Source organism: Uloborus diversus, chromosome 10, assembly GCF_026930045.1.
Source record: "Uloborus diversus isolate 005 chromosome 10, Udiv.v.3.1, whole genome shotgun sequence".
NCBI classification, from domain to species: Eukaryota; Metazoa; Arthropoda; class Arachnida; order Araneae; family Uloboridae; genus Uloborus; species Uloborus diversus.
The window spans coordinates 106640653-106662505 of record NC_072740.1 but is presented as its reverse complement, the minus strand read 5'-3'; positions in this window follow the sequence as shown (position 1 = coordinate 106662505).

Here is a 21853-nt window from a genome sequence, read left to right as displayed (position 1 = left end):
GTTTGTTACAGTAAACAATTCTTGATACATTTTTGTTGAATTTGTGAACTAAGTTATCTTTCTAGATTCACCGTAAGTGACATTTTACTCAACTTATCATCAATTGTTTTACGACATAGCAACCAACGAATATTATAACGTGTTAATAAATACTGGAAACGAGGTTGGATACAATTTTGTCTTTAACCAAAATGTCTCATGAGTCAGCCTGTCCTTTTCAAGGGGTTCTAGAGTAACCTTAAGAAAGTATAAACCTTAGGAAGCTTACCACCTTCCTGATTTAGCAAGGATGTTTCAAATACAGCATTGCAAACATGGCCACAGCTTAAATTGAACTGCAAGTAAGCATGAAGAATTTTACGCCTGCGATCCTTATAAAATTATGCTTGGCCCACGAGCTTATTCCCTCGCTTTGGGAGTTTATTCAGCCCGAACAAGCCGTAATCTAAACGAAGCCGGAACACATTATAAATACGCTCAGTTAATCTTTAAACTGGGAACTAAAAATATTTTTCACTACAGCAAACAGTTTTTCACTACTTTCAATAGTCTGTATTCGAGCAATTTGTAGCAATTTATGAAATTTCTTGTCTATGATTCTTGATTTTTCCAGGAAGTGGATAAAAAACATTGAAATCCCTAAACGTAAGACGGAAATACTCAGTAACGTATCCGACCTTTTTTATAGTGCAGTCTCTAACCGGAATACTTGCCCTAGCAAGTAGCAACCCAGAGCCTTTGGTCTTGAAAATTCAGTTGAATATGTAGGCTTTGGCCTCATTGGCTAGTACGATACTGAGTTATAATTTCAATTATTGCACTCGAAGCTTAAAATCTCTAAGGGTGCATGTTTGTCTCTTTGAAATCGTTAAATAAATATTTCGTACTTATAGCCATGAAATTTAAAAGGGTAGACATTACGTATCAATGACTAAACAAATTTTCTTGATTTTCTTTTCCTCCCCTCCAATTTACTATGCGCTGATTTGCCTACGGAATGACTTCTCCTAATTGTAGAAAATTAAATTAACAATCTAAAAACATATTTTGACGAAATTATGGTTTGTTTTAAGAATCTAACTTACTTTTAAGAACGTTTCAAAAACCAAAGAAAATCAATTTTTCAAAAGATTTTAAAATTAAAGAATTCCCATTCCTGCATTTTTTATAACTTTAAAATAATAATTTAAGCATTTAAAATTCATCTAAAAAATGAGTAGTTAAAAGATCTAAAGCTGATTTTTTTTGATGATTTTTTCCCCCAAAAACATTCTTAAGATGTTACTAATGCGACCATTTCCTTGGATGCGTGCTCTTGAATGAATTTAGTTTGATAACGTAAATAGTATGAGTAGGACAGCAGTTTCAGCCTGCTGTCTTGCCTGATAACTGATGAGCGCAGTTTCGTTTAGTTAATATTATTATTATTTTTTCTTTTCAAGTTGAAAACGTTTCGGATTATTAAGCTTATCTTGAAGTGTTCTTACTTTTGCAGTTTGATCTGTTTTTCTTTCTGTTATTTGTTTTAAAAATAACGTTACACACAGTTAAGGTACACTTTTGTTTTTAAAGTTATGTTACTATATAGATGACTTTGCTGTTTTATATTGCTTTAAGGCCATCTATACGTACTTTCTTCCCAGAATTTTTAATATTGTTTTCGTATTGGTAAATGTAACATTTATTAATTTATCTCAGCCTATCTTATTATTATTGTTAATTTACTTAATATCGTTAATTTTTTACATTCATATGTGTGATTGTTTAGCAAAGGTTTAAGGTTTATCACGATATCTGGATTTAATAATTCATATTAATATTTCAGAAAATGATTTAGACATACGAATTAGACACGGAAATGTTATCACTTAAAAATTATATTTCTAAACTTAAAGAAATTAACGCCATTAAAATATTTAAGCATTTATAGTTTAATCGCTTTGAAAACTACTCAGTTGGAAATAAATTATTTCATCACTGTCATCTTTTTCTAGAAAAAAATAAAATAAACTACTGTCAGTAGTGCGCCCCACTAAAATAACTATTCTGGGCCGTTAGTTATTTGCTTGACTTGACTTCCCATATTCGCCTATCCATTGGATATATATTTATGAAAGCATGTCATATTTGTCCAATTCTCTGGCTTCGAGATGTTTGCGCAAGGCCTTGCTCTTAGTCACAGGAAATCCAGCGCTACATTTTTTTTCTCTTGTTTTCATTTGTCCAAGGGAAACCAACAGCTGCAGCGGTCACTCCGAAATGAATCGTTTGGTTAGGGAGATCGACTCTCGTAATGAAGTACAATATTGTGTCGATTTTCAATAAGTATGCCTTACGTATACTAAAAAAACAATGTAGGTGATCAATACATAAATTGTTTCTAATCTCCGAACATGTATCAATCATTCAAAACTAAGTAGAAAAATGAAAGCTGTTCAAAACAAAAGATTAAAATCGTAAATTGTTAAAATATGTAGTATTCGTTTTTGTTTTATAAAATATCCGTGCTTATAGTAAGAAGTGCTTTTATTAACTCAGGGTCTGACAACACCCGGGCTCCAGATCACCTGGCCACTTAAAATATCTTGGTGACTAGTTCTTTTTCTCTCTCTCTCTCTCTCTCTCAGTATAAGACTATTTTAGAATCCACATTACTGTGAGGTTTCCCAAAGGAGACTGAGAAATCATTTCCCTGGAGCCTAAAATGTTTGCCTGGTTCACAAGAGTTTACAATTTTTATCGTCTCTGAACATAACACTTTAAAAAGAATTTCAAACCCTTACTGATTTTTTTCGATTAACGTTTCGGGAATGCACAGGTTTTTATCTATTTCTCCGTAAAATCAAGTATACAGTGGCTCCCAAAAGTGTTCGTACACATTGAAATTTTGTAGTAAAACCAAAATAACGCAAAACTGAATTCGAATATGAAGTCCAATTTTTTTTCACACCATTCGTATGCCATTCTGAATAAAACCCAGTATTTTTTTTTTTTTTTTCAAAATATTCCCAAATTTTATTTTTGAAATTTATCAAAAAACGAAGAGACAGAGACACGTTACGTCACAAAAGTCATCGTACACTGAAATATTTTCGAATAAATTCATAATTAAAATTATCGTATGTGTTTTTTTTTTATCATTTTTGCATTGTAATGATACTATAAAGTCATTTACCTTTAATTTTTTGTGTATTTATTCTCTAATATTCTGCTTATTATTTAAAAAGAGCAAATATGCGTAGAAAACAACAAGCACGATTCGAAATTTGATTTTCCCCCCTCACAAATTGATTTGTAACCGCGTAAATTGGTTTGAAATGTCTCTAAATTGGTTAATTTATACCATTCTATAGTGAAGTGCTTGATAAAATCCTTTTAAGACAAGAATCGGATCGAAAACAAGGTAAGAAAACGTAAACTGGCAAAGTTAACAAAGCGTGATCGGAGGTTTACAGTTTAAAAAAAAAAAAAAAACAAGAAAAATACACATTTCAGAACTGAAAATTGATTAAAATATTTTACGTTTAATTTTTATCTAAAATTATTCGTCAAGGTTTCTGATTAGCTGGATTAAATAGGACCTCTTCCCGCAGAAATTTTCTTGTTCGTGCGAAAAACACTTTCCGTTCCAGCTTACACTTTCCGTCGTAAAATCAATGATAAATAAGCTCAAAACGTTTTGGAACAACGTCTTACCTATAGATGAAAATAAATTCAATATTTTGGGTTGAATTGTTGTATAATTGTAAATGGAAGAAAAACATGAGGAATTTAATATTAAGAACTTAGTTGGATCAAATTAATCAGGACGGTGAAGGTGTTCTTGTGTGAGGGTGCATCTCAGCAGGAGGACTTGGAAATTTGGAATGTTTTGCTGAAATAATGAATTATGCTGTTCATTTAAATACTTTAAAAAGCAATTTTAAACTATTAGCCCAAAATTTGGTAATCGGTAAAAACTTTGTTTTTATCAAGATAACGATAAGAAGCACACGTTCGCGTTAGGTGCCTCAAAATTTGTCCTTAAGCTTAGAAATATCTCTTCAATCGCCAGATTTAAACTTAATGGAACATATTTGGAGATCTCTAGTGGCTAGATTACGAAAATACACCATTAAAACGAAAAACGAACTAGAAAAATTAAGACTTGTAGTGCGGCTGTACACTTACTCAGAAATTGCACAAAAAAAAAGAAAGAAAAAACTATGAAATTTACTCCCAGACGTTAAAAAGCCTTTGTTGTTACTGCATGATATTCTACTAAATAATAACTTATTAAAAAGTTAGATTATTTACTAATTTTTTGACATTTTTTCAAAGTGTACGAAGACTTTTGTAAGATAAAATTTCCGGCACTTTTTGGTTTTTGATTTTTAAAAATTTAAGTTTTAACGTAACCTACATACTATTACTTAAAGGTTCCTAAGACATGCCTGGCTTTAACCGGGGACATTTTCAAATTCTTTAGCAAGTTTCAGTTAAAAATTCAGAAAGGTTACTGGCATTTAGCGGAAAACGTTCCTGGTTTTTGCAAAAGATGTTACGGGCAGAAAATGGGCATATCAGCTGACCGTTAATATCCAGGAACGTTTCTGAATTGCTTTTGTAGTCTATGTAAGTTAAGTTCAACTTATTTTGTAACATTCGAGTGGTACGTCCCGAACTTGTTCGAGTTTAAGAACAATACGTCTTAAATAAATATTATGCATTTACTTTTTAGTCTAACTAATATTATAAAGAGAGAGCGGATTTTTGTAGGTATATATGTTCGAGGTAATATCCGGAACCATTGCAACTATTTGAAAAATTATTTCACTGCATGAAAGGTGCATTCTTATTGAGTGACACAGGCTATAAATTGTTATATGTTATTTCTATAGTCTGTTTTTTATTCCTACGCGAGGCTATTAATTATGCATATACTAGATACTTTCTAACCCGAACAGGGTAGGACCGGCGGGTGTTAAGCGAGATCTTCCTTATTTCGTGATCAATTTCTTTGATTTACACCTCATTTCAACGCTTATCGTGCAGGCTAATGACGAAAAATACACGTTCTAAAATTTTTTTTTGTTTTTTTCTTTGTTAAAAAAAACCTGTTTTAAAGCACCGGAGAGAGGTTATCGGTTAATTTTATAAGTTAAATTTGCGCTGTGCGTGACAGAGCTGAGTGGCTCGATCGGCAGAGCGTTCGACGGGTAACTAGAAGAACGAGTGTTCGGTCCCAGCCCGGACAATCTGTATCGAAACACCAGACTAATCACGCGTTACATGAACACTTAAAATATAATAAATAACGCAAGTCAGAAAATAAAATGAATGCGATTGGAAGGCTTCTTGCAGTTACAAAAACTTGATGCAACCTGTAGCTAAATTGTTTCTAATTGTAAGGATTTTTTTCTCTTCCATTTTTGAAACTTAGGGCTTTGATCAGAAAACTAAAGCATAATATAAGCGAAAATATAAGTATCTGGTTTAAGGTTTCAGACTACAATAGAATAATTTTTGCCCAGAAAAAAAAATCGTATACTGAAATGTAGATTCTTCTGATGAGTTTTTGAAAGTCTGTACAAATAAAATAATTACCACCCCAAATTGAAATTACGCTTTTCATTTAGTTAACCTATGAATATTTATTAGAATACGAAGCAAAACATTAAAATTACAAACAACTCGATGGATAAAATATTATTTTTTTTCTCTTTCGGAAAAAACAAAGAGCCAGTCACATTTTTACTTCATTCAAAAAGCTACGCTTAAAAACCGAACTTAGTTCTACTGATTTTGTATTTAACCGCGCGGTCAAATGATAAACACGTGCTACCATCTAAGCCAAAACAGTTCAAGCATCCTGCAATAACAAATTCTATAAATTTTCAAAAATAAAACATTTATCTTCAATATAATAGATATTATTTCTGTGGATTATTTTTATGTCGGTATGCAAGATCTTTCTTCTTTCTTGAAAAAATTCCTAATTCTTGAAGAAATAGACTTACGGTTAAAAAATCAATTTTTCGGAAACGCCCCTTCCTGCTGCAAAATCTTAATCGAAGGGTGCTTTTTTTTAAAGTTGACTCCAATCAGATAACTAAGCATAATCCATCTATACTAATAATATAAAGCAGTAGAGTTTGTTTGTTTGAACGCGCTAGTCTCGGAAACTACTGGTTCGAAGTGAAATATTCTTTTTCTGTTGAATAGTCCATTCATTGAGGAAGGCTATAGGATATATAACATCACGCTATGACTAATAGGAGTGGAGCACCAATAAAAAATGTTATGTAAACGGGAAAATTTACATTATAATATAAAATGTTTGGAACGCAGAATATGAGTAGAAAAAGTATTGAAACGAACAGAAGATGGATGATTGTCGCAAAATAACGCAATCTCCTAACGAAAGGTGAATTTTAAAATACAATATAATACCAATAACATTGCAAACAATATATATTCGAAACAGCATTTAGTTTTTATCCATGTTTATAATATTGCTTTTGGAGCTTTCCTGAAAACGCAGGGAAGTGTCAAGTTGTTATATTATTCCTACTTAAGTTTACTCTTAAGTTCCAGAGACACGACTGGATTTAAACAGGAAGATTTCTGATTTTTTCAGAAGGTGTCTAGGATAATTTCTGGAAGGTTACTGAATGTTAGCGGAAAACGTTCCTGGCTTTTTTAAGATATGTTACTGGAAGATATTGAGCACATCAGCTACCCATTATTTTCCAGGAACATTTCTGAATCGTTTTTACAGTGAATAAAATCCAAACTGACTTTAACTTTAAAACAATCATTTTTTAAAAGTTAGTTATTGGGGGGGGGGAGCTAATAAAGTGTGCAGTTAGTGTCCCTGGTGATTTTTGCGGGGGTGGGGGCAAAAATGATGATACTAAAATTATTCCATCTTTGAAACGTATTGTGCAATTAAAGCGTCAAAATATAAGAGCAGGAGGCGTAGCAGTTTATCAGAATGATCTTGATTGCATAAATATTGTCTCTCCAAATATAGAGTTACATGTTAATAATGCTAAGAGCTTTAATTCGGCTACACAAAACGATATTGGTGAAATGTGTATAGTGGAATGTCTCAATGAAGCAAAGCAACAATTTATTATTGCCAACACACACACACACACACACACACACACACATATATATATATATATATATATATATATATATATATATATATATATATATATATATATATATATATATATATATATATATATATATATATATATATATGTCTCCAAACAAAAGTATTTCAAGCATTATTAAATTTATTCATAAACAACTTTTAAATTATACACAAGAAGGTTCTGTTTTAGTTAATGAAGATTTTTATACAATTCCTTTAATTTTAACTGGAGATTTTAATGTTAATTTTGCTTCTGATCGAGCTAAAATTTGACTATCGTTTCTACAATCCAAATTACAATTACAAATAATTAATAAGACAGAAAAAGTTACTACAAGTCACGGAACTGTATTTGTTGCAGTCTTTGCAAGATTTTTTGATAACATACATTGCAAAAATTTCGTTGCTTATTATAGCTACCATAAACCAATTGTTACTTTCATAGGATTAAAAAATAATAATAATTTAATCCTATAAAAGTTATCACTTTTTCCGAGCGTCTCGTGACGCACATTTTTTTTAAATGAGAATCATATGAATTTATTACAATGTGCTGAAAGAGAGTGGCACTTCGTTTCTCAGCACATCACTATGCAATCAACTGAACGATTATATTCAAAGAAAAACGTTCATGCAAAAATTGTAAACTGCTATGTGTAACAAGAAATACAAATAACCTATCTTTTTCACAAAAATACTTCACTAAAAGTTTCACACTATAATCATTTCAATAATATTTCAATATCTACATCATTTACGCAGAATTACGGCGCTATGCATTCATAGCATCTGGAGTGTGAAGTTGTGAGCGAGCGCCAAGCAGACCACAAGCTTGTATTTATGGCGAATTAATTTCTAAACACACGTATTTCAAATCTCTTTGCCGAATTTATTATCTGCTAATTAGGTTACAGTTACTCCAATTTACACATCGTAGGTGCCGCTTAACTTTCATAATCTGTGACAAAAGAGATTTATTCAGATTTAATTGAAATTCATGCATTCAAGTTGAAAATTGTACAAAGCATTAATTGCTTTCGATGTATATTTGTCGTTGAATCTATTCAGTGTTGAGGGCTAAATTTTTGGTTGGTTGATTTTCTGTAAGCCAATTAAAATATGCCGTTAAATATTTTATGTAGCTGGGGAAAGATCTTAAGTTTGAAATTAAATAGTAACCTTCATTATACATATAGAGAAGCTTTAAGTGGATTTTACAGGAATTAAACTCAAAATTTTAGAGGTTAATGTGAAGCAGAATATATATACGCTTCGGGATTTCACAGGTCTTAACCAATTTAATGTAAGATGTAAGTATATTTGTCAAAAGGTTCCTGATTTACTCGAAGATGCACGAATGAAGACTTCGGGAACTGCCGGGAAAAATATCTTTAACTACCAGTTTAAAGATAAACTGAACGTATTTACTAAGTTTCATATAGGCGACCGTAGAGCCCCTTAGAAAAACGGCCTGATTTATCCGACAGTTTGGTTTCAAAGCAGCTTTGAATCCAGCTCCTTTCCAGTATTTATAAATACGTCATAATATTCGCTGGTTGCTATTTCGTAAAACAATTGATTAAAAGTTAAGCAAAATGTCATTTAAGGTGAATCTAGAAAGATAACTTAGTTCACAAATTCAACAAAAGTGTATCGGAAAATGTTCACTAAAATAAACCTTATTTTTACACCTTATTTGTCTTTAATTTGTATTAATTAAATCGTCTTCATCTACAGAAAAAAATAATCAAACATCAATCAGGCAACACATCTAAAGCTTGGACACCGGGTTTCTGCAATTAGGCTTTTGTAAAAATACTATTTTTTTCGCCTGACAACTTTGGAACTAAAATGGCAGATAATTCAGCTCCCCTTATATAGGAAGGAGCCTTGAGCATCCAGTTTGGCTAAGTAACCAATGAGAGCGTAAAAGACTCAGGATTCCGCTGCTTTGCAAGTAAGTGATATGCTTGGTAGTTGCTATTCTGTTTAAGCGACGGCTTAGCAATAGTGCTTTTAAAGCTGTCTTGGCAAATCAGGAAGCAGACAAGCTTTTATTTAACACGTACTTGGTTTTTTTCTGAAGGTTTCAGGAATATGAATGGCTTTTACCGGAGATATTTCTGTGTTATTTAGAAAGTTTTACGGATGATTTCAGGAAAGTTACTGACTATAATCATCATTCGATCCTGGTTTTGGCAAGATATCTCATTTGCAGAAATAGGGCGAATAATAAAAGTACTTTTCATTATTTAAGTAACGTGTAAGCTTCATATCTTTACACTTTTTCTCACAATCATTAAAACTTAAATTAATTTCAAATTTATTTGTTTCAAAGTATTTTATTAGTAGCATACATTTTTTTAACGAGTAGAAAAATAATCTGAACAGATAGTAACAAATTCTGTTTATTCTGCTTAAATTTTAGGAAAATTAGACAAATAAGGATTAAAAGTACCGGATTTTTATTTGTATGATAAGGAAAAGGTACTTAGATAAGCAGTTGTGTGCATGATGCGTAAGAAACTATATATGCAATGCTATGGGCAAAAGCAACCTGTATCGTAACGCTGAATGCATTTTTTTTTCCTAATGTGATTTGTAATCGATCCCCGGGAAAAAAATCGCTGCAGCGTCACTTTACATTTGAAACGCATATGGCTTAGTTCGCGAATTCAGAAAACTATCTTTCCAAACGGGAAATTTCGAAAGGTTTTAATACCCTTCTATCTAAAGCAAGAAGTGAAATGCCTGAAAAAAATAGCATTCAGGAAAGCAAAATAGATTCCTGAACCGGAGATGAACTCGAATTGATCCATTGTAGCAGTAGTTCCCCAAACTATCGCATTTTGAGTGAAAGTGACCTAATCTCCGGAAGTGGTTTGCCTCGTTATACAAGAACCAAAGCACTACAGAATGCTCCGTCTTAATACGAAAGGTACTTCCAGATATATTTGTGGCAGAAGAAACTTTTTGTTTGAACACCATTCCTCCTGAGTAAAGTGTGATAAAAATATAGCTTACACCTTATTACATTCTTACGTTTACCGTAAGCTTAGATGTTATTTTAAGATCTTTCTTTAGATGATGTCTGGAAAGAAATAGTGCAAGCATTTTCTTTGATTTTCGAATTAGGTATTCTTGTACAAAGGTTTGTTTTGACAAACTGACAGCTTGCAATAAATAAAAAGATTTAAATTTAAGTAAACTGTAAAATATGCCTCATGTCTAAAAGCACTGCCGTAGATTTAGAAGTTATTTTAAGATCTTTCTTTAGATGATGTCCGGAAAGAAATAGCACAAGCATTTTCTTTGATTTTCGAATTAGGTATTCTTGTACAAAGGTTTGTTTTGACAAACTGACAGCTTGCAATAAATAAATGTATTTAAATTGAAATACACTGCAAAATATACCTGATGTCTAAAAGGAAATTAAACAACGTTAATAGAAAATTTTGCAGGAAACTAAACACGCGTGTTTCGGGGCTATAAAGAACTCCTTTTTCCATGCAAAAAAATTTGGGCTAATGGAAGAATAAACATCCTAAAAAACCCAGAATCTATACCTGCAAGTTTCCTGCAAATTTGTACCTAATCAAAGTTACCCATAGAAGTTTTTTTCAGCTGACTTTGTATCTAAAATCTCATCTCACCCTTTGTTACAGCAAAAAAGGTGTTCCTTGAAACTCCAAAACACATATCTGTAATCAGTGAAATTGTGCTGAGTTAGGCAGTTCACTATTGATACTTGGTATACATTACACACATATTTTGCGCATAATACTACGTTAAGTTAATTTGAATTAAGTGAGAGAAAATCTTAAGTAGTATATATAGTGACCGTGTGCTCTATGAGATGTGCTTGTCCTTACCGATACTTTAAGGGAAAAGCAAGGAGTGAAACACGTTTGTCAAGAAACAAATAAAAACATGGTTTTTTTTGTAAATTGCATCAAAACTTTCCTGAATCGAAACTGTTTGTAAAATTTTGCGTTGTACCTTCAGTATCGAGGAGGCTTCTTGTTTTTCTTTACTGCACACTTTGCTTTGAACATTCAATTTTCTAACCCTCAGCACAGAACTGCAATAAGCATTTTGAAGAAAATGAATATTTTATTAAAACATCTATAGAATTATTTATGTATGGTGAATTGCAAAATGTAACGCGCTTTTTATGAATATTTAAAAGCATTACGGAAAGATTGCATTTTTAAGGATATTCCAAAATAAACTGATAAGGAGTAACAAATTGCAGATACTACTTTTTATTAATAGTTTATATATCAACGATAAAAAAAAATCATCAGCAGAATACATACATTTGTGAAAACGTTTTAGATATTTTAGATTTTTTTTTTTTTCAGACGAAAAGTAAATAAAAAGTGACATTAAAAGTAATGAAAAGCGTACTTTTAAACAGCTAAAGTAATGTTAAATTGCATTTAATTAACTTTTTGTTGCTTTTATCTCGTAAAAAGGCTCGATGAAATATTTGTACTTCAGTCAAAATATCTAAAAAAGGGTTTTCTAAGTGATAGAAAATTAGATAATGTAAAAAACAAGAAAGAATGTAGCTATGTTTATTTACTCTCGAAGAAATCGGAACGAGATCAGTTCGAAAACATATTTACGCTGTAAAAACGATTCAGAAATGTCACTGATTAATTCCGAGTAACGTTTCGGGATTTCAAGGGTTTACAGTTTTTTTTTTTTTTTTTTTTTTTTTTTGCGAAAAAAGTTCCTAAATCGTCACAAGTTCCAATATTTGACTACTTTATACAGGGCTAAAAACCGTTTTAAGCTACCAGTAAAAAAAATATATTAGGCTCTTTATTAAGTGTTTCTCCTTTAGATTGCTTCGGATCCTCCGGATTGTTTGATTCCCATTCTAGGGCAAAATGTACTCGACAGGTGTCGTAGCTTTGATGGAAACGAATGCAATTCCTTCTGTGTTTCAGGCATTATGCTTTGGAGCGTTCCTGTCAGAACAGGAAGGTGCCAAACTGGTTGAAGTTACATATCGCCGCCTCAGAGCATCAGTAAGCGATTAATTCATCCGACATTTTGGGTTCAAGACCTCTGGATCCAATCTTGTTTCTAGTATTTATAATACGTTATAATATCGCTGGTTGCTATGCTGCAAAACAATTGATGGTAAGTTGAGTAAAATGTCATTTTTTAAGGTAAATCTACACTCTTGTTTGTGAAAATTGCAACACTATGAAGAAAGCATCATAGTTGAAGGTAATGGTACAAATAAATGATTACATTTTCAAACCAAACAAACAAGAAAAAGATATAGAATTTAGTATTTTGTGTGGCCACCACGCGCCGCAATAAGAGCTGCTACACGACTCGGCATGGAGTGAAACAAAGTTTGAATATCTGCCTGCGGAAGAGTATTCAGTAATGTTTGTATGCGCAACCAAAGTTCGTCTGTCGAAGCAACAGGACGAGGATCACGAGCGAGACGCCGTCAAACGAAATCCCACACATGTTCAATCGGTGACATATTCAGGGAATATGCAGACCAAGGAAGAAGCTGTACCTGCTGAGAATCAAGGTAGGATTTGACAGTCCTGGCGACATGTGGACGGCATTATCCTACTGGAATACAGCCCCTGGCAATCCTTGCAGGAAAGGAATAGCTTGGGGCTGTAAAACTTTATTATGTTAACCGTTTATGTATCGGGTACTGTTCAAAATGCCCACAATTCGTAGCAATTGGGATCATCCATGGTATGCTATGGCACCCCAGACCATAACTCCGGGTGTTCATCCACTGTGGCGTTCGATAATGCACTTTGGAATGTGCCGTTCACCGGCATAGCGCCTGACACGAATTGGCCATCATGGTGCCACAAATTGAAGCGGGATTCGTCAGAAAAGATGACGTACTGCAAATCAACACCCCAGCTCCTATGCACAATGGCCCATTGTAGCCGCAGGCGGCGATGGTTTTGCGTGAGAGGAATCCTGTAAAACGGAATCCTTGCGCGCAGCCCACGCTGCAGCAGACGTCTCCGAATTGATGAAGCACACAATGAAACACCTGTAACTGTTGACCACTGTGCTGCCAATTGTCTAGAAGAAGCTGTGCGGTCCGTCGGCGCCATACGCACCAGGTGTCTCTCATCGCGAGCTGACGTCACATTTCGGAGTCCACTGCCGGATTTCCGAACTGTCCGACCCTTGTCCGTCCGCTGCTTCCAAACACTCATGATTGCGCTGCTGTTACGCTGCTCAAGAGCAGCTACTGCACGATAAGACAATCCATCTTCACGAAGGCCAACGATTCTGCCCCTTTCAAACTCCGAAATTTGCTCAAATTTCGCTTTCTTTCGTCGAAGAGGCATAGTAAAGATTCAGTTAACGTTTATAGCGTAACTAGCATGTAACCTAGTAACGTTTATAGTAACGTTTTATAATAACGTTGTGCTAGTAACGTTTATAACGTAACGAGCATGCAACCACCGATAACCATACACGCCTCGCTACAGCAGTCTATAATCGGTTCGATCCGCCGTTCAGAGGGCGCTGCTTATCATACGCATGCGCTACCGGTTTGCAATTCTAATCATTTGCATATCATGCCCTACTTCACATTTCCTGCAATTTTCAGCTCACTCGCGTAAGTCCTTCGTGGTGTTGTAATTTTCACAAACAGGAGTGTTGAAAGATAACTTAGTTCGCAAATTCAACAAAAATATGTATTGGGAAGTGTTTACTGTAATGAACCTTATTTTCACACCTTATTTGTTTTTTATTTGTTTTAATTAAATATTCTTTATTAATAAAATAAAATAATCAAACATAAATCAGGCAATACATCTAAAGCTAAAATTTTCTGCAACAAGACTTTTGTACAAAATTTAATTTTGTCCCCCCGACTTCTTAGGAACTAAAATGCCGGATGAGTCAGCTTTCCCTGTATAGTGACCGTAGTTCTGAGACGACAAATATAAGTTTTCACTGACGTTCTTGGGATAGTACAGAAACATGACAGGTTTTGATTGGGAAGGCTTCTGTATTTTCCCCAAATATTCCGGGCAAATTGTAGAAAAGTTACTGTTTTAGCACGAAACTTTCCTGTTTTTTGTGAGACATGCTATTAAAAGAAATTGGGCACATTAGCTACCCATTATGTTCTAGGAACGTTTTGGAATCTTTTTTACAGTATAACTTCGAAAACGAGGGAAATCAAAAGAGTTTTTAATTTAATTTTTCAAGACTTATCACGGATCCAGTCCTTAATTGCATTATTTTAAGCATCAATAAAAAAGAAACAAATGGATAAACACAGTTTTCTATTTTTTAGTACCTATTTTTAACCTAGACAGAATCCAAAGGACAGTTCGAGATTTCGAGAGTAAGAAAAGTTTTATTTCGAGTTTGAAAGGCTTTTCTCAGTTCAATACTGTAATTAGCACACTTTTCCTATGTAATTGTCGTGAAAATTTACCCTTTTGCTAGCTGCTGCTTTATTTTCCTTTGCAAACGATAAAGCTATGCATAATGAAGTTAGTGGATTACCCATTTTACATTTTAATGCACATTTTCATTTCTTTTCATAGTTCGTTTTCTTTAAATGGCCATTAAAAAAAACTTGAATGCCAATTTTAATGGTTTTTATAGCCTTGGGATAATTTTTACATTTTGGCGGACGTTTAAGAATATCTTGCAATTCAACATTTCTGTAAATTCACCACGACCGCGATATAGTATCTCTGCGAGAATAGGTTTCTTACTTTCAATTAATCCTCCTTTAAAGTTTTTTCTTAAATCCTTTAATTATTACACTATTTTTACAGAATATACTTTGAAGAAAGTTGAAATTAAGGCAGGTTTACGGTAACTAAGGTTGACAATAAATAGTGGACTTGGTGGGTCACTATGCATTTTTTTTCCGTCGTCTCAACGAAGTAAATGTAGCTCCTCCAAAGATTACGAATGCGCAGATTTCTTACTGCATGCAAACCGTTTCCTTTTCGCCGATTGTTTCAGGTAATATGGTCAAACTTTTAAAATATTTCAATTCATTAGTTTCATTTTTGTACGATACTTAGGATTAATTAAAATACTTTAACTATAGATTTTTTTTTTTTTTTTTTTTTTTTTTTTTTTTTTTTTGCAAAGTTGACTTTTTTTTGCAAAGACTAAAACAAAATTGAGTTTTTGGGAGATTTTCTCCTTGTTCTATTGATATTTACTTTTGGGAAACTTATTTAAGGCTATTTTGCTATATTGATTATAATATTATTCAAATAGCGCACAATGTAAATCATTTGTACGCACTTTAAGTAAGTAAAAGATAAAAACATTTTCTATTTTTTATAAAATATTGTTTTTCCCTTTTTTTACTATCACGATGTGTTTTCCCCATAAAGTAATAATTTCGACTGAATTGCGAAAAAAGTAAATTTCGAAAACACAAACGGAAGCAATAAAGTTCAAGTGACGTCATAGATTGGTGATCGATTGACAATACCGTGATATTACTTCTGCACATTTTGTTTCTTTCTCTCGAATTGCTTTAATGTGCTTACAGTTAGATAATCGTTATTTTTTAAATTCTTTTTTTTTTTAGGGGTTCACAACTGGTCTAGAACTAACACCCCCAGGAAAAACTAGATCATTCTAACAATTTAAAAGTTTAGTAAAAAATTAAAAATCTGATTTTCTTCAAATTCAAAAAAAAAAGAAAATACTATTTTATATATTTTATACAGCATAAAAAATAAATAATATCAAATATGAATTAAAACATAGATTTAAATTAATCGTATGCTGATATGTCTCACGGTAGGGGGCATAGCTTACGTGATTTCTGCTGTGGAATTGGTGAGCAACGGCTAGCAAGGGTGGAATATCCCTACTAATGCTATAACAACTTACTTTGTGCTTAAAATGTTGCAGTTCGTAATTTAGTTATTTTTACTATTAAATATTTGTCAAACACTTAAATAGATTAAATAACTGTGGTTGCACAACTGAGGATCATTTTAATTCTCAGCCTCTTTGCGGCACGTGTTATTAATGATTGTTTTAAAATAGTTTTTACCAGTTTCTCAATAACCGAAAAGAAAAAGAAATAGGGGTGAGAATCGCAAAAACATAGCATTCGTTTTACACCTATACAGTCTTCTCTACCTCACACATTGACTGATAGAACACTGTCACCAAAACAAAAACTGTTGCCAAACATACAAAACCGCAAAAAATATAGACTTCAAAATGGCAAAAAAAGCAGCTTATACCAAAAGTTTCTTACACTTTTAGTAGTAAAATTTTCCAAAAACTCTCAGTTGTCCATTTTTTTCAATTTTATAATATGAATACCTGATAAAACGATTTACGGCAAGAAGTGGTCAGTTAAGAAACTCGAAATAGGTCTTTAAAAGTTCTACAGTTGATTCTCACTACAACGCGATTAAACTTACGCGAAATGGCTACAACGCGTGTTTCTCAAGAGTAGCTAATTTCACAGCTAACGCGAATTGCCGGCTATAACGCGTTTCTCAGAGTTACTAATTTTAGAGCTACGGGAACTGCCCATTTTACTTGTTGATTGAAATCAACCATCTAGTTTTGGCCTCTCTCGCACAATTCACGAGAGGCTATCAGGAATTCACGGACTTTAGTGGCAAGACTGAACCACGTAACGCTTTTTTTTTTTTTTTTTTTTTTTAAATATTTGTCATCAACAGCTGAAAAATATAACTGGTAGCTAAACGCATCGGCAGATTATAATTGATTTCATACGTATAAAAATATTGGATGAAGTTGTTCCCGGCCTACAAAAGTTTGCCGATCAGCATTTCAAAGTCTTCGCACTTCAATGTATTCTAGATAAAGTTAGTGTAGTGACATTAAATTTTGCCAACATTTCTATTTAATAGTTATCATAAATTTCAACTTCCTATTCAACTTTCAGACCACAGTAGTTCTTGTGGGTTGTAACAGGGGCATGACCTCACATCAGTGCCAAAAAGGTGGCGAAAAGCCTGAAAGGTTGAGAACCCATGTTAATGAAATAACTTAGAAGATTTTTTCACTCTAATTTTGAGTTAAACATTTGATATTCTGCTACAAATCAGACACACAGACAAGCGCTGAACAACAGTATCGAGCAAAATAATAACACTAAATATAAATTTATTATTAATTTTAAATCATTCTTTGGCACAAATAAACCCTAAAAAGTATTTCATTTTCAACCATTTCATAAGCATTTAAAGACTAAATAAAGCATTAGAATTGTTTCTTAGACTATTTCGGTTATACACTGTAAAACAATTCTGAAACGTTACTCATTATTTCGGTGGAACGTTGCGGGATTTCCCCTCTTTCCTGGTAAAATCAAGTATAATTGCAAAACGTTTCCTTAATTGCTTCAAGTTGCACGAATGCGGACTCCTCACTGGTGGGAAAAAATATTTTTAGCTAACAGCTTAAAGATTACCTTTATTAAGTGTATCTTTTTTTGTTCAGTCACGGGCTGGCAAGGTTTACTAAATTACCAGTGAAAGCGATTACCGGCCTGTCCAGGTTGACTAAGCTCCCAATGAGAGCGCATAATTCTCTGGGCTACAGCTTGGTAATACCAAGCCGTCCAGGCAAGGGATATGATTGGCTTCTACTTGCAATTCTGCATTGACCATGGGTGCACTGGTGCTTCTTAGTAAGGCTCCTGTATATTAGTTCCAAAATTGTCAGGAGAAAAAACATTATTTGTACAAAAGCCTCATTGCCGGAAACTGGGGTCCACGCTTCAGATGTGTTACCAGATTAATGTTTGATTATTTTATTCTGTAGATGGAAGACGATTTAATTAATGAAATTTAAAAACAAACAAGGTGTGGAAATAAGGTTTATTACAGTAAACATTTCCTGATACATTATTGTTGAATTTATGAACTAAGTAATCATTCTAGATTCACCTTAAGTGACATTTTACGCAACTTATCATCAATTGTTTTACGACATATCAACCAACAAATATTATAACGTGTTAATAAATACTGGAAACGAGGCTGGATACAGTTTTGTCTTGCACCAAAATATCGGATAAGTCATCTGTCTTTTTAAGGAGCTCTAGTTCTTAGTAAACCAGAAAGGTTCTTTTCAATTTATTGTATAAGAACTACTGAATTTCCCTCAAAGGCATTGCAGTGACTTTAACCGGTGAGATATCCATATGCTCTGCAATAATTCAAGGAAAGTTTCGGGAAGGCTACTGATATTTAGTGGACAACGTTCCTGGTTTTAGCAAGATGCATTACTGGCAGAAATTGGACACATCAGCTGCCCATTATTTTCCATGAACGTTACTGAATAGTTTTTACAGTGTATTACTAAATATAGATACGTTTATAACACACTTTAATCTGCATTAGTTTTGAAGCTTTGGAATGTGTAAAATAGTAGTCATTTGTATGGCCATCTCCACCCCTCCTAACCCCCCAGATTTTAAGACATATTACTAATCCTAATACGGTAGCTCGTGTACACATAAAGGTGTTAAAGAACAAAAACCTCAAACAAATTGAAATTTCAGATTGCGCAACTGCATGAAGCCATCAACTACAGAAAGCGAAACTGCTAAATGAGCGATTAACTACGAAAAAATCGTTCATTTGGAGGTGTCAAGCTATTAGCTCACTAGATGACGGAAGTTGTTAAATATCTTTAAAAATGCTAGCGAAAACAAAGTTTTGTTTTCGCTAGCATTTTTGGTGGGTGAGGTAATTTTTACGTGATCTCAGGGACTTACTCTTATAGTAACTAAGATTTTTATCAGAGTATTTTCATTCAATTCAGAACTGCGATGGGGTAAGGGAGATTTCATTTCGTTCGAACTGTAGTTGAGCTCTTAAATGCACTGCAACAGGGGGTTTTAAGCGTGTATTTTGATTTTTTTCTTGTTTTTCAGGTGGGGGGGGGTTACATTTTTTTCTATGGGTTAATGCTTATTTAAATATTTTTTTTTCATCTAAGGATGGATGGTAGTTCAATTCGTTTTGGTTGTATAAGACACATTGCAATAAAACGCTGAGAAAGAGGGGGGGGGGATTTAACTTTTCTGATTTTCATTTTCTATTTTTTGTAATGCGTGATCTAAAGAATTTTAAATTCTTACGGTTGCATGTATTTTACATTTTGTTCTATATGGTTTATGGAGAAAACGTTTTTAAAACTCTTTGCACGAGCACCGCCCTGCGGGTACTACCAGTATATAACAGTTGGCTTTTGTGTCTCTTTTATACATTCATATAATGTTGGAATATATTAAAATCATGCAATTACCTTAAGCAACAATGTATTCAGTGTTAACTATAACAAAACTAAGGGTAAAAATCAATAAATTTTTTGTAACTTTGAATGCGATAGAAACTAAGAAACATTCTCATGCTTTCAATCCTTTAAAATCGTTTGTCTTACGAAAACTAGGAAGCTTTAAAAGTTTGACAACAAAGAAGCACTTTTTCATGTTTTCTTCTTGCCTTCTTTCATGAACTGGTATAACATTTAAAAATCTTAAAATAAAGCAATTATTCAAAACATTGAAATAAGGCAGTTTTTTGTGCGTATATGGTAAAACAATTATTAAGCAATAAAATAGTCTGTAGTTATGGTAGTATGCATTGATATGCTTGATTACTTTTTGGATCTGACTCTTTTAGTATGAATTTTGAAAACAGAGAGAAAAATGAAAATTGAAAAAAAATGCAGGTTTCTTTTTTTTATTTTTTTTTTCTCGCATAAACGTCCAATTTTTAAAAGTATTTTATCCCTTTTAAAAAAGCATATTCACTATCCAAACTTTAAAAAAAGTACACACAATCGTCACACTATTTTCTTCAATGTTGAAAATTATGATTTTAAAAGAAATAAAGTACACAATACAATGGCATTTCATAAAATATATAAAACAACTTGAAACATTTTTTAATCATATTATCACGCAAGACTGGACATATAATTTTAGGAAGTTACACGTACCAAAAGCATTTTGTTTCTGTACCTTCTCCAAAACCTTTATTTCTCTAAGTTTTCCTTCCCCACGGCTTTTTCAGTAAAGCGCTTGCTGCTCTTCGAAGTTTGTTTCAATTTTCTTAGTATTAATCTTTGTTACTCTCTAAATTCGGAGAATTTTTCTTTGTTACATCAAGCCTAATAGTTTTGAAAGAATGCTACGTTATTTCATTGAAAAGTTGGTACGTTACAAGAATAGAAAAATGTTGTTATTTATAAGGGGTATGTTTTAAGATTTGAAAAAATGGATACTGGTTATTACTGTTTCTTTTAGAGGCAAAGCTGTCCCTATGTTTGACATAATACCAAACATGTCGTGTAATCACTGGCGTATTTCCTAATCTATTAAATTTTCTGTATTTTACATCTGATGTAAATTTTATCTTTTGAAATAAGTTAAACACACTATTAGAGGGCAGTGCTTTAGTAGCGGCCACTTTAAGGTTTAACGCACTAGTAGTGGCCTCAGTGAATTATATTTTTGAACTATGAGTCAACAATATTAATTACCTCTCTTGAAACTCAATGAGCGTATTATAGTCCAACTCTTCCTTAAGCTTCCCATTTTCTACAAATGCCAACTTTCAAATTGTTCAATTCTTTACCCTTTTTTTCCCAAGCCTCAAATTTGATCTACTCCAAAATCTGAAAAATTCAGTAGTGGCTATCTCATATTCTCCCATTCGAAGAATTTACATTATTTACTTTAAATTCAAATAACTGATAAATAAAATAGAATTAATGTGATAGTTACATCAAGTGTCAACACATTAATCACATTATTTTTCTTCATTTCTTTCTTCAAAGCATATAAATAACCTTAAAGTGGCCACTACTGGTGTGTTTACCTTATGTGTATTGGGATAAAGAAATGCTTCTGAAAGCATTAAGCAACTATATACACACGGTAAAAAAATTCCGAAACGTTACTGGTTATTTCCGTGGAACGTTATACGATTTCTCAGGTTTTCTCCCATTTCCTCATAAAATTAAGTATCTTTAGCAAAAAAGTTTCCTGAATTGCTACAAGTTACACGAATGCAAAAATTCACTGTTGTGAAAAATATTTTTAGCTACCAGTTCAAAGATTGAAAGAGCGCGTTTATTAAGGGTATCGCCTCAACTTCTGATGCGGCCCGTACAGATTGATAAAGTGGCTAATGGGAGCGAATAAGGCACTGGATAGCTGCAGCTTTGCACCGCAAGAATTGCATCCGGAGGTGACCATTGGTTCTTACTTACAGCTCTCGCTGAGCCTAACTTACTAAATATTTCTGGAAGGACGGAAACATGACTTTAATAAGGGAAATTTCCCCATTTCTTTCAAGAAAGGTTAGTGACTTTCAGCGGAAAGCGTTCCTGCGTTTTGCAAGATAAGTTACTGGCAGAAGTTGAACACATCAGCTGCCTATCGTTATCCAGAAACGTTTCTGAATCGTTTTTACAGTGCATGGTGTTTTAGTTAGACGTTTCAGAACTTCTAAGAGGGGTAGACGGCATTCTGACGACTCCAAATAATCTAGCACTGTAGCTTCGGAAATGCTTTCCTGAAGTGGTGGTATACCCAGAAGCGTCATTAAGAAATAGATCGTAAATGATGAATCTTTTTAATTTTACATGTAAAAAAGCGAAAGATATTAGGGTTCGAACTTTCTTCAACAGGCAACAGTG